The sequence below is a fragment of the Nicotiana sylvestris genome, chromosome 2, assembly GCF_000393655.2.
Source record: "Nicotiana sylvestris chromosome 2, ASM39365v2, whole genome shotgun sequence".
In the NCBI taxonomy this organism is placed as follows: Eukaryota; Viridiplantae; Streptophyta; class Magnoliopsida; order Solanales; family Solanaceae; genus Nicotiana; species Nicotiana sylvestris.
The window spans coordinates 211,883,007-211,898,370 of NC_091058.1; positions in this window are offsets into that span (position 1 = coordinate 211,883,007).

Here is a 15,364-nt window from a genome sequence, read left to right on the forward strand (position 1 = left end):
TTGCAGCTTCAACTGCTGGTTCTGTCATAACCGCACACGCTGTTTGCGTTCCGTAGGTGCGGCTCAACAGTCGCAGAAGTGGAAGTGAGGAAGGGGCCAGAGTCCGCATATGCGGTCAGGTAACCGTAGAAGCGGCACCGCATATGCGGTAATGTAGTCGCATGTGCGGAAAGTCCCCCTTAAGTGAGAAGTCGCAGATGCGACCTTTGGTCCGCAAAAGCTGGACCGCAGATACGGTCCCTTGACCGTAGATGCGAAAACAACTGGGGCAGAAATATGAAATTTCGAGGGTTTAGTTTCAAAAGTTGGAAATTCGATTTGGAGCTCGGGAGAGGGCGATTTTGAGAGGAAATTGAAGAGGAGATCATTGGGTAACGATTCTTTAACCCTTTCTAGTTATATTCCATCAATCTATAGTTAGTTTCATCATTTAATTTCGGATTGGAGATGAAAATTAGGGAAAAGTTGGAAGAAAGTTCTTAGACTTATAATTCGACTTTTGATTGTGAATTTAACCTTAGATTTGGATAATTTTTGTATGCATGAATTTGTGAGAGCGTGAGGATTCTTAAAATATAAATTTTACCTGATTCCGAGAAGTGGGCCCGAGGGGCATTTGGGTCATTTTACACAATTTCACGTATTATCTTAGAATTTAATTGTAAAATCAGTTACTTGAAGTGTTATTTACACTATGAAATTGAATTGAATAGATTTGGGCCATTTGGAGTCGAGTACTCGTGGCAAGAGCGTAATTTCGGGTTGATTTTGAGCTGGTTCGAGGTAAGTGGCTTGTCTAACTTTGTGTGGGAGACTTTCTCCTTAGGATATGATATATTTGATAATGGAAATGCCTTGTACATGAGGTGACGAGTGTGTACTTGAGCTAATTGTTGAAAATCCGGTTTTTCCTTAAGTATTTCAATTGAATTCTTTTTCCTGTTTTATTCTACTTGTGAATTTACCTGTTGCTAGTTTAGAGAAGCATGGTTAGTTGACTTAATTGCTTATTTGCTTAAACTGCCTTAATTGCATTACGTGAAGCATGTTAGGCTAGAATTAACTGTTTACTTGGTACGAAATTTAGCTTAATTGGGTATTCTTGTATTGTTGCTGTGTGTTTTACTTTAGGACTACGGGACAACATCCCGGGAGCCCTTGTACGTATTTATGATCTGAACGGAGGTGCGGGATACCAAGAGATCCCTGACACTTATATTGAGGACACCAAGAGATCCCCGGGATACCGAAAGATCCTTAGCATATATTGAGGATACCAAGAGATCCCTAGTATATATTGAGCATACCAATAGTTCCTCGAGATACCAAGTGATCCCTAACATATATTGAGGATACCAAGAGATCCTCGGGATACCAAGAGATCCCCGGCTATCATCCTTGTTATGAGTGGTACTTCCTAGTGTTTGCCTTTATCTCTATTTCTGTTATTGTACTCCTTATTATCCTGTGTAGATTCTTACTGTAGGTTCTCAATTGTACTGTTTATCTTATCCTGTAATCTTATTATTTATTTAATCTCAGTAGGGCCCTGACCTTCCTCGTCACTACCTGACTGAGGTTAGGCTTGGCAATTACTGAGTACCATTGTAGTGTACTCATGCCCCTTATGCACATGTTTTTCATGTGCAGATCCATGTACCGCTACTCATGCCTATCATCCTTGAAGGAGGCGACTGCTTAGAGACTTCAAGGTACATCTGCCGCGTCCGCAGACCGAGAAGTCCCTTTCTATTCCTGCTTTTAGTATTTAGCCTTTCTGTATTTTTTTCTGTTCTATTTAGACATTCCGGAGTTAGAGCTATGTAGTACTCCTTAGCTTGTGATTCGTGGGTATCTGAGTCTTGGATTTATGTTTTGGTATTGAGAGTTGAATATGGCGTATGTCGTGTGGCACATTTAAACACTGTTATTACTTTATTACTGTTTAAAGTTGTTTTACTTCGGCAAATTTTGGTTTTCTTCCGCAATTTAGGCTTACCTAGTCGTAAAGACTAGGTGACGTCACGATGATTCACGGTGGGCGAACCGGGGTCGTAACAGTTGTCGAGAAGGGATGCAACCTGATGAGTTTATTGACTAGGGGAGCAACTTGATGATGATGTCGAGCAAGTGAAGTGCCCCACTCAGGGAAAAGAACAAGCTTAACCTCTAAGGAGATCAGAAAGGCCAAGGTTAGAGTCATGCAGGTACCCTTCCATAAAGTATGTCCTCATCAGTGATGAGGGGAGCCAAAAAGTCTTAAAGAGATGTTGTTCCATCCTGAAAAGAACCAATAGATGAAAGTCATGCAAGAAGATATGGAATCTCTACAGAAAAATACCACGTACAAGTTGGTTGAACTTTCAAAGGGTAAAAGACCACTAAAATGTAATTGGGTCTTCAAACTCAAGAAATATGGAAATGGTAAGGTGGTGAGATACAAAGCTCGATTGGTGGTTAAAGGCTTCGAACAGAAGAAAGGTATTAATTTTGATGAAATTTTCTCAGTTGTTGTCAAAATGACTTCTATTCGAACAATCTTGAGCTTAACAACTAGCCTAGATCTTGAAGTGAAGCAGTTGGATGTAAAAACTGCATTTCTTCATGGAGATTTGGAAGAGGAGATTTATGTAGAGTAGCCAGAAGGATTTAAAGTAGCTGGAAAGAAACACATAGTGTGCAAATTGAATAATAGTCCTTATGGGTTGAAGCAGGCACCAAGGCTAGACATTCATGAAAAGTCAAACCTACACAAAGACTTATTTTAATCCATGTGTATACTTCAAAAGATTTTCTAATAATAATTTTATTGTATTATTGTTATATGTGGATGACATGTTGATTGTAGGACAAGACAAGGAGTTGATTGCAAAGTTGAAGAGAGATTTGTCCAAGTCATTTGATATGAAGGACTTGGGCCCGGCACAATAAATTCTGGGGATGAAAATAGTTCGAGAGCGAACAAGCAGAAAGTTGTGGCTATCTCAAGAGAAGTACATTGAATGTGTACTGGAACGCTTCAACATGAAAAGTACTAAGCCAGTCAGTACACCTCTTTCTGGTCCTCTAAAGTTAAGCAAGAAGATGTGTCCTACAACAATGGAGGAGAAAGGGAATATGGATATTGTTCCTTATTCTTCAGCAGTCGGAAGCTTGATGTATGCAATGGTATGCATCATACCTTATATTGCTCATACAATTGGTGTTATTAGCAGGTTCCTTGAAAATCCTGGAAAAGAACATTGGGAAGCAGTCAAGTGGATACTGAGGTACCTGAGAGGTACTATTAGAGATTGCTTGTGTTTTGGAGGATCTGGTCCAATCTTGAAGGGCTACACAGATGTTGATATGACACATGATCTTGATAATCATAAACCTGCTACTGGATAACTGTTCACATTTTCAGGGGGATCTATTCATGACGGTCGAAGTTGTAGAAGTATGTCGCACTTTCTACAACTGAAACAGAGTATATTGTCGCTACTGAAGCTGGCAAGGAGATAGTATGGTTGAAACGGTTTCTTCGAGAACTTGGATTGCACCAGAAGGAATATGTAGTCTATTATGACAGTCAAAGTGCAATAGACTTGAGAAAAAATACCATGTATCATGCAAGAACAAAGCATATCGACGTGCGATATAACTGGATTCGAGAAGAGATAGATGATGGATCTATGCAGGTCAAAAAGATATATACAAGTTAGAATCCTTCAGATATGCTGACCAAGGTGATACCAAGAGATAAGTTCGAGTTGTGTAAAGAACTTGTCGGCATGGACTCAAACTAGAAGCTGGTACTACGTCCTTTAGGTGAATAGAACTAGAGGGGAAGATTGTGGGGTCTGTCCTATTCAACAATAGGCATGTGCCTATGACATAAAACTTGGTTGGTAACTCTTTCTTGGAGCTAAAGTTGGAAATAAGTGGATGAGATTAATACATCTCCTATAGCACTTCTTCAAACACACCAACAAAAGAGAGAAAGAAAGAGTGATGCATCATAGACATGGTATAAGAAAATGGTCTGTGAGAAAAATAGAGAGTGCGAGCAATATTTTAGTGAGATGGAAATATCAAAAGAGAGTTATTTTTTTGAGTGATGTATTGATCTTTGGAGTATTTTATTCGGTCCTACAAAGTATAAAATTACTTATTATAGTGATATCAGTTTCTCCTCATGAGGTCGTTGTTTTTTCCCTTATTTAGAAGGGTTTTCCACGTAAAAATCTTGGTGTCATTGTCACTCTTTTATTCTTGTTGATTATTGTATCTCGGTGCTACATTATTATTCTATTTTTATTACCGTAAATATTATTATTGTGGGGGATTTATTTCCAATAATAACAACAATAATAACAACAATAACAACAACAAAAAATCGAGTATAATCTCGTAAATAGGATCTAGGGAGAATATTAAGTACGAAAACCTTACGTGTGAATATAACCCTCGGCACGAGGAAAGATGAAAATAGATCAGTAGCAAAAAATAAGATAATAAGAAAATGAGGTGAAATAAATAACATACAACAATAACAACAACCCAGTAGAATATCACTAGTGGGATTTGGGGAGGGTAGAATATACGCAGACCTTACCCCTACCACGAAGGGATAGAGAGGTTGTTTTTAGGAGACCCTCGACTAAGAGACAATAGATCCGTAACCATAATAGAAATCAAAAAAATAGTATCAGCATCGTAAAATACAATAAATAAATGGAAAGGCCAAAATGTGCAAAACAACAACAACAAAACAAAAAAAATGTGAAACACAACAAAAACTGCTAGCAGTCCTAGATAAAACACTATCAGACTAGCCGGTGCAGCGAGGAGAAATGCTCGACTACCCTCTAACCTACAACCCTAATTCTCGACCTCCACACCTTCCTATCAAAGGCCACGTCCTTAGAAATTTTAAATTGCGTCATGTCTTGCCTGATCAACTCAGCCCAGTACTTCTTAATCCGCCCTCTACCTCTCCTTGTAACTGCCATAACCAAATACTCACACCTCCTAATCGGAGAATCTAGGTTCCTCATCCGCACGTGCTCGAACCACCTAAGCCTTGCTTCACGCATCTTGTCATCTACGGGAGCCATGCCACCCTTTCCTGAATAACCTTATTCCTAATATTATCCATCCAAGTGTGCCTGTACATCCAACTCAACATCCTCATTTCTGCTACTTTCATCTTTTGGATATGTAAAATCTTGACTGGCCAACACTCATCACCATACAACATGGTTGGTCTAACCACCGCTCTTAGAACTTACCTTTAAGTTCTGGTGTTACATTTTTGTCACACGGGACTCTATACGCTAACCTCCATTTCATCTACCCTACCCCGATACAGTGCGTGACATCCCCATCGATCTCCTCATCTCCCTAGATAATAGACCCTAGGTACTTGAAACTCTCTCTCTTAGGGATGACTTATGAGTCAAGCCTCTCTTCCACATCTGCTTCCCCCGACACGTCGCTAAACTTACCCTCTAAATATTCCGTCTTGGTCCTACTCAATGCCACACCCCCGAACCTAGGCCTGGATGTAACACGACACTTGGTGCTTGACTACATGTGACCGAGCGAACGAACTGGATGACTGAATCAGCATGTGATATCATAACATACTGAATGCGGAAGATAAACTAAAACTTGTTGATATACTGAAAGTCCGAATGATATAAATCAAAATGGAAATACTAATACAATTTTGAAACATATTTGCAGCCAACATAGCTTAACATGAAAAGCCTAAGACTCTGTCTAACTGTTACTCTAGTCTATGAAGCCTCTAATGAAGTACTGAAAACACTAACTATATGAAAATACTGAAGACTATAAGGTAATGACAATGTCCCGGAAGAACTGGGATCGCCAAATAGTTGGTACGAGAATCCTAACGCTCTGAATCGTCAACCTGTAAATCATTACTTGCATCGTGAGATGCAAGCCCCGGGCAAAAAGGACATCAGTACATTTGAATTACACTGGTATGTAAAGCAACTGAAAGAAAGAATTATAAATGCTGAAACTGAAACTAAGTTAATAACTGAGAATTGATAGTTGATAACTGAAATGATAACTATTGAAACTGAAACTGAAATAATAACTGATAACTGAACTGATAAATGATAACTGAACTAATAACTGGTAACTAAAATGATAACTGGTAACTGAACTGAACAAAAGAAGTAAGGATATGAATACTCCCTCTTCCAAATGATGAACAACTTGTGTATCTGAATAAGCTACGGCCTTAGACCCAATATATATGTGCACAAGCTACGACCTCAGGCCCAAGTATACGTATACATAACTACGGCTTTAGGCCCCAAAAATGCCTAAAACATAGACTATGGCCTTAGGCCCAAACATGTATAAAGCATAAACTACGGCCTCACACCCAAATACAGATATTCAAAATTCAGGAATTTAAAATTAGGAACTGAGAATACTGTAATACATGATAGTGAAATACTGAATCAGACTGAGTTACGTGACACTAGAATACTGAATAGAACTAGACTGAGACATGTATTCTTGAACTGATTATAAATACTGAAATTTCAACTGTTTATGGCATACGAAGTAATCTATACTAAGACTCGTGGGCATCAAACCCAAGTTTATATTGAATACGCACTGAGCTCACAACGTTTAGAATAAAAGTCACGAACGAGTTATAAAGCTAAAGAATAGAAGTTCTACCATTATTCAAGGAACTAGGCTAAACTATATTTCTGAGATAATTAGTAACGTCATAAAAGAAACGTAGTGTAAGGAGAATCATTAACGTTCCCAAATATAGAGAGTTAGCCTCACATACCTTAACTTTCTGCTATTGAGTGTAATACAACATTTGTCAACCCTTTCAACTTTAATATATAACAATACAAGTCAAAGGGATTCTATATTAGCTATGATACTCATATTTTGTTCACTTAAGCATCTTATCAAACACTTGGCGAGAATAAAACTTTATAGTCCTTATTAATGGTGTCTCTACACCCAATAACTCATTATCTTGCTCCTAGATAAATTCTAAAGTGTCAAATGGTTATAATCAACATTATTCTTTATCACCCATAATGTAAATAACACTCTTAACCAATAATCAACAATCAACACCCCAAACCTATAATCGTTCATGCTTTTCTATCAAACCCATTAACTCATATCTCATTAACTAGAGTCTATAACCATTAATCCAATGCTAGAATCAATTAGAGGGTGAAGATATTACCTCTTTGAAGTTCAATCCCCTTGAATTCAAGTTCTAGGGTTCTTTCTCTCAACAATAATGTCCCAATCGAATAACTAATGATATGGAGGGTTTACACATGTTAATAAGATGTTGGCAAATTGAAATTAACTTAGAATAACCATTAGAAATTACCTTGGGTGGTGGAGGGACCCTTAAGGAGTTAGGTTTTTGAGAGTTCCCCTTTCTAGAGCAAGTTTTTATGTTTTGGGGATGTGGGGGATGGAGTATAGCTTTAAAATGACCCCCGTATGCTTCCCCATGCACCTGTAGGCCTGAAAGTACACCTCACCGTGCAAAATGACACTAACATTGCCACAGGTGCGCGACCACGGTCGGGGCGCGCATATTGCGCAGTGTTATGTAAAACATGCATAACTTTTTGCCCGGAGATCCGTTTGGGCTCCACAATATATCGTTGGAAATCTATTTCAAAGGCATATAACTTGTATGTTTTGCGTTTTCCAAATTTCCTTACAAATTTTCGCTAAATCTTGATGGAATATAGACCTTTTGTAAACTTAGCCGATTTTGTCGAATCTTATGCACCTCACTTTCCATCTTGATTCTAAAACAACTATTTTCACTCATACTCATCCCGCTAGGACTTCATGTGTCTAAAATATTAAATTAATACTCATTTAACATATACATACCTAGTTTAAATATATGAGGTGTTACATTATCTCCCCCTTGGGTTCGTCCTCGAATGATTATCCTGACTGTAACTTCTGCTAACTACGGACCTTAAACGGGTTTGGTGGGAATATGAACTTTCATTAACACTTGCATACTAAACTGAATGAATACTGGACTGTTGAGATAGTGAATTGAATTACTTCTGCATTGACTGAATATTGGTTTGATGGATACGTGAATACTACACTAACATAGGTTTATGAACATTGAACTGGCATGAATATTTGAGTAATTTGAGTACTAAGCTGGCATGAATGTCTAAATATTGGACTGACATGAGTATCTGAGTACTAGAAACTTGAATGTTATAGCATGATACTTGAAATGGTGGTTGTATAGCCGCAAATTCTGGTGGCAGCTCTAACTCATAGGCTAATTGACATATCCTTAGCAAGATTCTATATGGCCCAATATAGCAGGGACTAAGCTTCCCCTTCTTCCCAAATCTCATAACTCTGTCATAGGCAAAACTTTCAAAAACACCCAATCATCAACTTGAAGCTCTAGGTCCTATGCCGCATGTTCGAATAGGACTTTTGGCGGCTCTGAGCCGTCTTCAAATGCTCTTGAATCAACTTAACTTTCTCCATAGTCTGATAGACCAAATTTAGTCCCAACAACTCTGTTTCATCAACTTTGAACCAACCAATTGGCGATCTACACATTAGCCCATACAGAGTCTCGTACGGTGCCATCTTGATACTAGAATGGTAGGTATTGTCATTGGAAACTTCAATGAGAGATATGTGATCATCCCAATTGCCTTTAAAAATCAAGGATATCCTCAAGTGTTTGAATAATGCGTTCTGCTTGTCCATCTTTCGGAGGATGGGAAACTTGCGCCTAATCCTTTCTGAAATGACTTCTAAAAGTTCATTGTAAACTAAGAACCACCGTCCAAAATGATAGATCACGGAGTCCCATGCAATCAGATGATTTCCTGAATGTATAACTTGGTATAATCTTTTGTTGAATCTGTAGTTTTTACTGGCAAGAAGTGTGCTGGCTTGGTAAGTCGATTTACAATCACTCAATCAAATCATGCTTCCAAATTGAGCAAGATAATCCTGTTATACATTCCATATTTACCGTCTCCACTCAAATATGTGTATTCTGTGGTAAAACATTGGGCTTTCTGTTGCTCGACTTTCACTTACTGATAATTCGAACACTTGGCCACAAAGTCTTCAACGTTCTTTTTCATGTCGTTCCACCAATAAATATCCTTAAGACCATGATACATCTTTGGGGAACCTGGATGGAAAGAATACCTAGAATTATGGGCTTCTAACACGATCTTCCCTCTTTAAGTCCATCTATGTCTGGAACACACAATCTGTCTTGGTACATCAGAGTACCATCATCTCCCCTTTATTCAAAAGCCATCGTCTTATACTTGTGAATCTCCTCTTTCAACTACAACACGTAGGGATCATCACATTGTTTCTCCTTCTCTTCGGCTACTAAGGGGGAACAAGTCCTGTTCTAGACAACAACTCTGTCATCTTCGGAGTCTAAAGTCGAACTCCTCTTGGTTGGTGAACTTATTTCACCAGAGTTCTCTTATCTACCTAAATCATGAGTTATACTTCCCACACTTGATTATATTCTTAAGCACTTCCTGAAAACACTTATAGTATTATTATGAACTAAGTCGTTGACATGTACTCTAAATTTTTGAGTCCGTGCAATGGCACTACCCTCATAACATATAAATAGGCATGATTTTACAGTTTTTCTGTGATCACTTTATCATCAATAACTAAGCTCGGTGATCATTCTAATCACTTTGTATTTCTTACACGTGCTAGACATAATCCTTGTGGTAATTATATAATTTCCCCTCATTACCGAATTAATTTTCTTTTTCATATCCCATGCTAACTATTTGAGTTTCAAATCTCCATCTAGATTTACTGATGGTTTCCAAGTCATATTCTTGTGGATCCTTCCTTCTTTTGTTGGGATCCAAATAATTTTCCTTATTTTCTACAATTCTTTGCACTCTACGTCAATGATGACTCATTTTCCAAGTTACTTATGAGAAATCTCTTTTTACTAGGAAAAACTAAATTATTCACATAACGAAAAGCTAATGTATTCATAACTATTATATACAATCTTAATAATTTAACTCTGCTTACATTGTCAATCATGGAGAACCACATTTCGATAATTCCTAAGGGCTATTCTTCTATAGTTTTCTCTCTTACTGCTAGTTGATTGTTTTTCCCACTATCACAGTACTTCGGATTTAACTTAAAATCTTTGGTTTCTAACATACGTTCGGTATTTCAAACTGTCGTCCACTCACTAGAGTTAACTTGGCTTAGTGAACCAAATTGTACTTCTACTAGCTCTGCTGAAATTGCTAATTCACTTTATCAACTCAAAACTTATTTACTATCCTTTTACTAACCACCTGTTAGCGTCATATTTTCTTCTCCTTCTTTGAATAACTAAAATGAAGCACAAGGTTACCCCTAACTTCCCTTATCATCTGACCATATTCTTTTGCCGCACACTATCATTCTTTTTGAACTATGTACATGGATCACACTTAGTGAAATCTCATCTGTCTTAAACAAAATTGGAATATCTAACCCCAAACTTTCTATACAATACAAAATCATATCATACTATAAACATTCGGGGTAATCATTTAGTCACATAACCTAAGGGGGAACTGCCATATCTTTTATCTTGCATCAATAGCTACTTCTTATAGTAGCTTACTAACGTGGTACTTCTAGTTCTGATTTGAATAAATATGAATAACTTAAAGTCGTTCCCTTAAATTCAATATTGGCTACTCTTGATTCTCATTGCATACATCATATCTTCTAGTCATTTGCATGAGTTGTGCGAAATCACATCTTTGGTAATAACAAATGTTTCTGAATCCTAGGTATTGTACCCTTAGGCTCTTTTCTGTCCAAAACTATCGTGACCAATGTTAGGGTCTGACATCTGAACCATCATCCAACTTGTGGCTCAATTTACATGAATAAAAATGAAAATGTTTTGTGAGGTAAAACACATACGGATACACTACCACATACAAACATGTAATTCAGAGTATATTATTATCTAATAAATCATTTCCTGTGCCATTCAGTGAGTTATGTCTTAGTTCAGACCTAAAGTATGCAAAGATTTCGCTATAATCACTATTACTTACATATTGTTTTAGCACTCATAGGCATTACTGTATACTTACCAGTCACCAGAATTTTGATACACTGAGAATTGGAGATTTGGTAACTGAATAACTGAACTGATAAATGATAACTGAACTGATAAATGATAACTGGTAACTGAAATGATAACTAGTAACTGAACTAAATAAGGAAGTAAGGATATGAATACTCTCTCTTATGAATGATGAACAACCCGTGTATCTGAATAAGCTACGGCCTCGGGCTCAATATATATGTGCACAAGCTACGGCCTCAGGCCCAAACATGCATAAAGCATAAACTACGGCCTCAAGCCCAAATACAGGTGTTCAACATTCAGGAATTTAAATCAGGAACTGAGAATCATACTGCAATACATGATAGTGAAATACTGAATCACACTAAGTTACATGATACTGGAATACTGGATCACACTAAGTTACATAATACTAGAATACTGAATAGGACTAGACCGAGACATGTATTCTTGAACTGATTATGAACACTAAAATTTCAACTGTTTATGGCATACTGAGTAATCTATACTAAGACTCGGGGGCATCAAACCCAAGTCTATATTGGAAACGCACTGAGCTCACAATGTTTAGAATGAAAGTCATGAATGAGTTATAAAGCTAAAGAATAGAAGTTCTATAACTATTTAAGGAACTAGGCTAAATTATATTTCTGAGGCAATTAGAAAGGTCGTAACAAAAACGTAGTGTAGGGAGAATCATTAACATTCCCAAACATAGAGAGTTATCCTCACATACCTTAACTTCCTGCTCTTGAGTGTAATACAATGTTTGTCAGCCCTTTCAACTTAATCTATAGCAATATAAGTCAAAGGGATTCCATATTAGCTATGATACTCATGTTTTGGTCACTTAAGCATCTTATCAAACACTTGGTGAGAATAAAGCTTCATAGACCTTATTAATGGTGTCTCTACATCCAATAACCCATTCTCTTGCTCCTAGATAAATTCTAAAGTCTCAAATAGTTATAATCAACATTATTCTTTATCACCCACAGGGTAAACAACACCCTTAACCAATAATCAACAATCAATACCCCAAACTTATAATCGTTCATGTTTTTTTTCAAACCCAACTAATATCTCATGAACTAGAGTCTATAATCATTAATCCAATGCTAGAATTAATTAGAGGGTGAAGACATTACTTTTTGAAGTTCAATCCCCTTGAATTCGAGTTCTAGGATTCCTTCTCTCAACAATGATGTCCCAATCGAATATCTAATGATATGGAGGGTTTACACATGTTAATAAGATGTTAAAAAATTTAAATTAACTTAGAATCACCATTAGAACTTACCTTGGGTGGTGAAGGGACCCTTAAGGAGTTAGGTTTTTGAGAGTTCCCCTTTCTAGAGCAAGTTTTTATGTTTTGGGACTGTGGGGGATGAAGTAGGGCTTTAAAATGACCCCCATGTGTGCCCCCATGCACCTGTAGGCCTGACCGCATAGCTGACCGCGCAAAATGGCAGTAACACTGCCACAGGTGCGCGGTCGCGGAGCGCTCAGGATGCGCATATTGCACACTGTTATGTAAAATACATATAACTTTTTGCACAGAGATCCATTGGGCTCTAAAATATATTGTTGGAAATATATTTCAAAGGACTACAACTTTTATTTTTGGGTTTTTAAAAATTCCTTACACATTTTCACTAAAGTTTGCTGGAAGACTGACCTATTGTAAACTTTGTCGATTTTATCAAATTCTTTGCACCTCACTCTTCATCTTGATTCTAAAACAACTATTTTAACTCATACTCATCCCGCCAGGACTTCATATGTCTAAATATTAAATTAATACTCATTTAATATATCCACACCTAGTTTGAATGTACGGGGTGTCACACTCAACTTGAAACCTTTAGACTCCAGGGTCTGCCTCCATTCCTCTAGTCTCTCGTTAACTCCACCTCGCGTCTCATCAATCAAAACTATATCATCAGCGAACAGTATACACCAAGGCGAAATGAATAACATGTAGTGATGGAAATCTAAAAATATTAGAATACAAGATAGACACTAATAACGCTAGAATTGTCATATAACACACTTAACTAACCTACTAATATTCTACCATAATCCTAAAAACCGGGAAAAAAACTTATTCAAAAGATTTTATTTTATAATCTATTACAAATGTTATTTTTATGATATGATCATTTTCATATGAGATCAGAAGATCTTTGTACTTTTTTTTTGTTCAAATTGTAATTAAGCATAGGAAATTAAGTCCTCCGACTTATAACATGGCATGGGAGAGGGTGGGTCCAACAAAGTTTTAATTCATTCGACTTAGCGCATACGTTTTAGTTTGCTCTGACTCTCTTAAGTTTTAATTTGCTCTGACTCCCTTAACTTTAGTATTTTTTGATTTTTAAAGTGCTCCGCTCGACTGAATTTTTCTTCATGCTTAGTTTTTCGAGGAGTAGGTTCAAAAAGTATGTCTAAAAAAATTGTTCTTGCACATGTGATAGCTATTTCATGTATATTATTCATAGGGATATACAATTTAAATCAGTAATTTTGATTTTTAGATAAAGGTACCGGAGTGATAATATACATGTATCTTTTACCATGTCAGTCTAGGACTTGTTGTATATTACCCTTCTAAATAAGGGTATTCTTGTCTCTTACACTTATGTACTGCTTTATAATTACAATGACAACCCCAAACATTATTATGGGACATTATTATATCATGGTATCAGAGTCTATAAATCCTACCCTAACCCTACCTAGCACCGAATATTGATGAAATTCTCGGCTGAAGCATGTTATGCGTTCTCTATGTTTTTCCTTCTCTGTTACTTAATTGTCTTCTTTTTGCTATCAAGTTTAATTTATCTTTTCCATTGTTACTTATAGATTTTTTATACTCTTTTAACTTTCTTGTATGCCCCACATTACATATTATAGTTCTTCACCTTTTGACTTTTCTTCTTTAAACCATTAAATACAGAATTGTTTTTCACCTTTTCTTCTCCCCTCCAGTCGATTCTCATATCTAAAAAAAAAGGAAACTCGTCTCTCGTTATTTAGTTCTTTCGATTTCGTTTCTTGCTACATATTCTTTTACTATTAATATGGCTGGGACTGCTTTTTTGTGCATATTAAGGATCTTGTTCCTGAAGTTTTACATCAAACTAATTATCTTAAATGGGTACATCTCATTCAACCTATTATTGAGATGTATAATTTATTTGGACACATTGATGGTTCTGAATCACCTCCTCCTAAATTTAATGTTTCTTCTGATGGTACTTCCAAGTAAGTTAACCCTGCCTTTATTACGTGGAGAAAGTAAGACCGTCTTCTTCTAACTTGGATTCAGGCAACAATTCAGGGTGACCTTATTCCTCTATTATATCATTGTAAGATGCTTGGACCACATTAAAAAATTACTTTCTCCATCAATCCACAGCGAGAGAAATGCAGTACAAGCATCAATTGTCACACCTCCTTTTTACGCACCCGCTAGGGCGCAAGGGAGTTTTTTCCAATTAAAGGACAACCGAAACGGGATTTGTTTATTTATTTCAGAGTCGCCACTTGGGAGGTTTAGGGTGTCCCAAGTCACCAATTTTGATCCCGAATCGAGGAAAAGAATGACTCCATATTATAGTCTGCGTACCAGAAATCCGGGTAAGGAATTCTGTTAACCCGGGAAAAGGTGTTAGACATTCCCGAGTTCCGTGGTTCTAGCACGGTCGCTCAACTGTTATATTCGGCTTGATTATCTGATTTTATACAAATATGAACTTATGTGCAAATTTTAAATTTTTACTGCTTTCATTATTATATTTTACGAGAATTGCAACGTCGTGAAAACATATCTCGAACCACGTTACATCAATGCACACGTGATTGTTGACATATCTCGACTCGGTTGAGATTTGGATTTGAGTCACATAAATGTGCACCCGAGTTACGGAAAATAAATTATTAAAGGCGCGCTTAAAGCAACTAGCGTATTGTTATTTTGGGAAAAGCCATGAAATTCGCTAAACGGCATGTCCCGAATTCTAAGTATTTTTATACATATACATTTAGAGGGCCCCGCACTTTGTACATCTTTGTTTGTCGAGGATCGTCTCATTCCTTATAAAAAGAATTTGCAACGTCATGGAAATGCATCTCAGATCACGCCACAATCAATGTGCCCGTGGTTAGAGACACATTTCG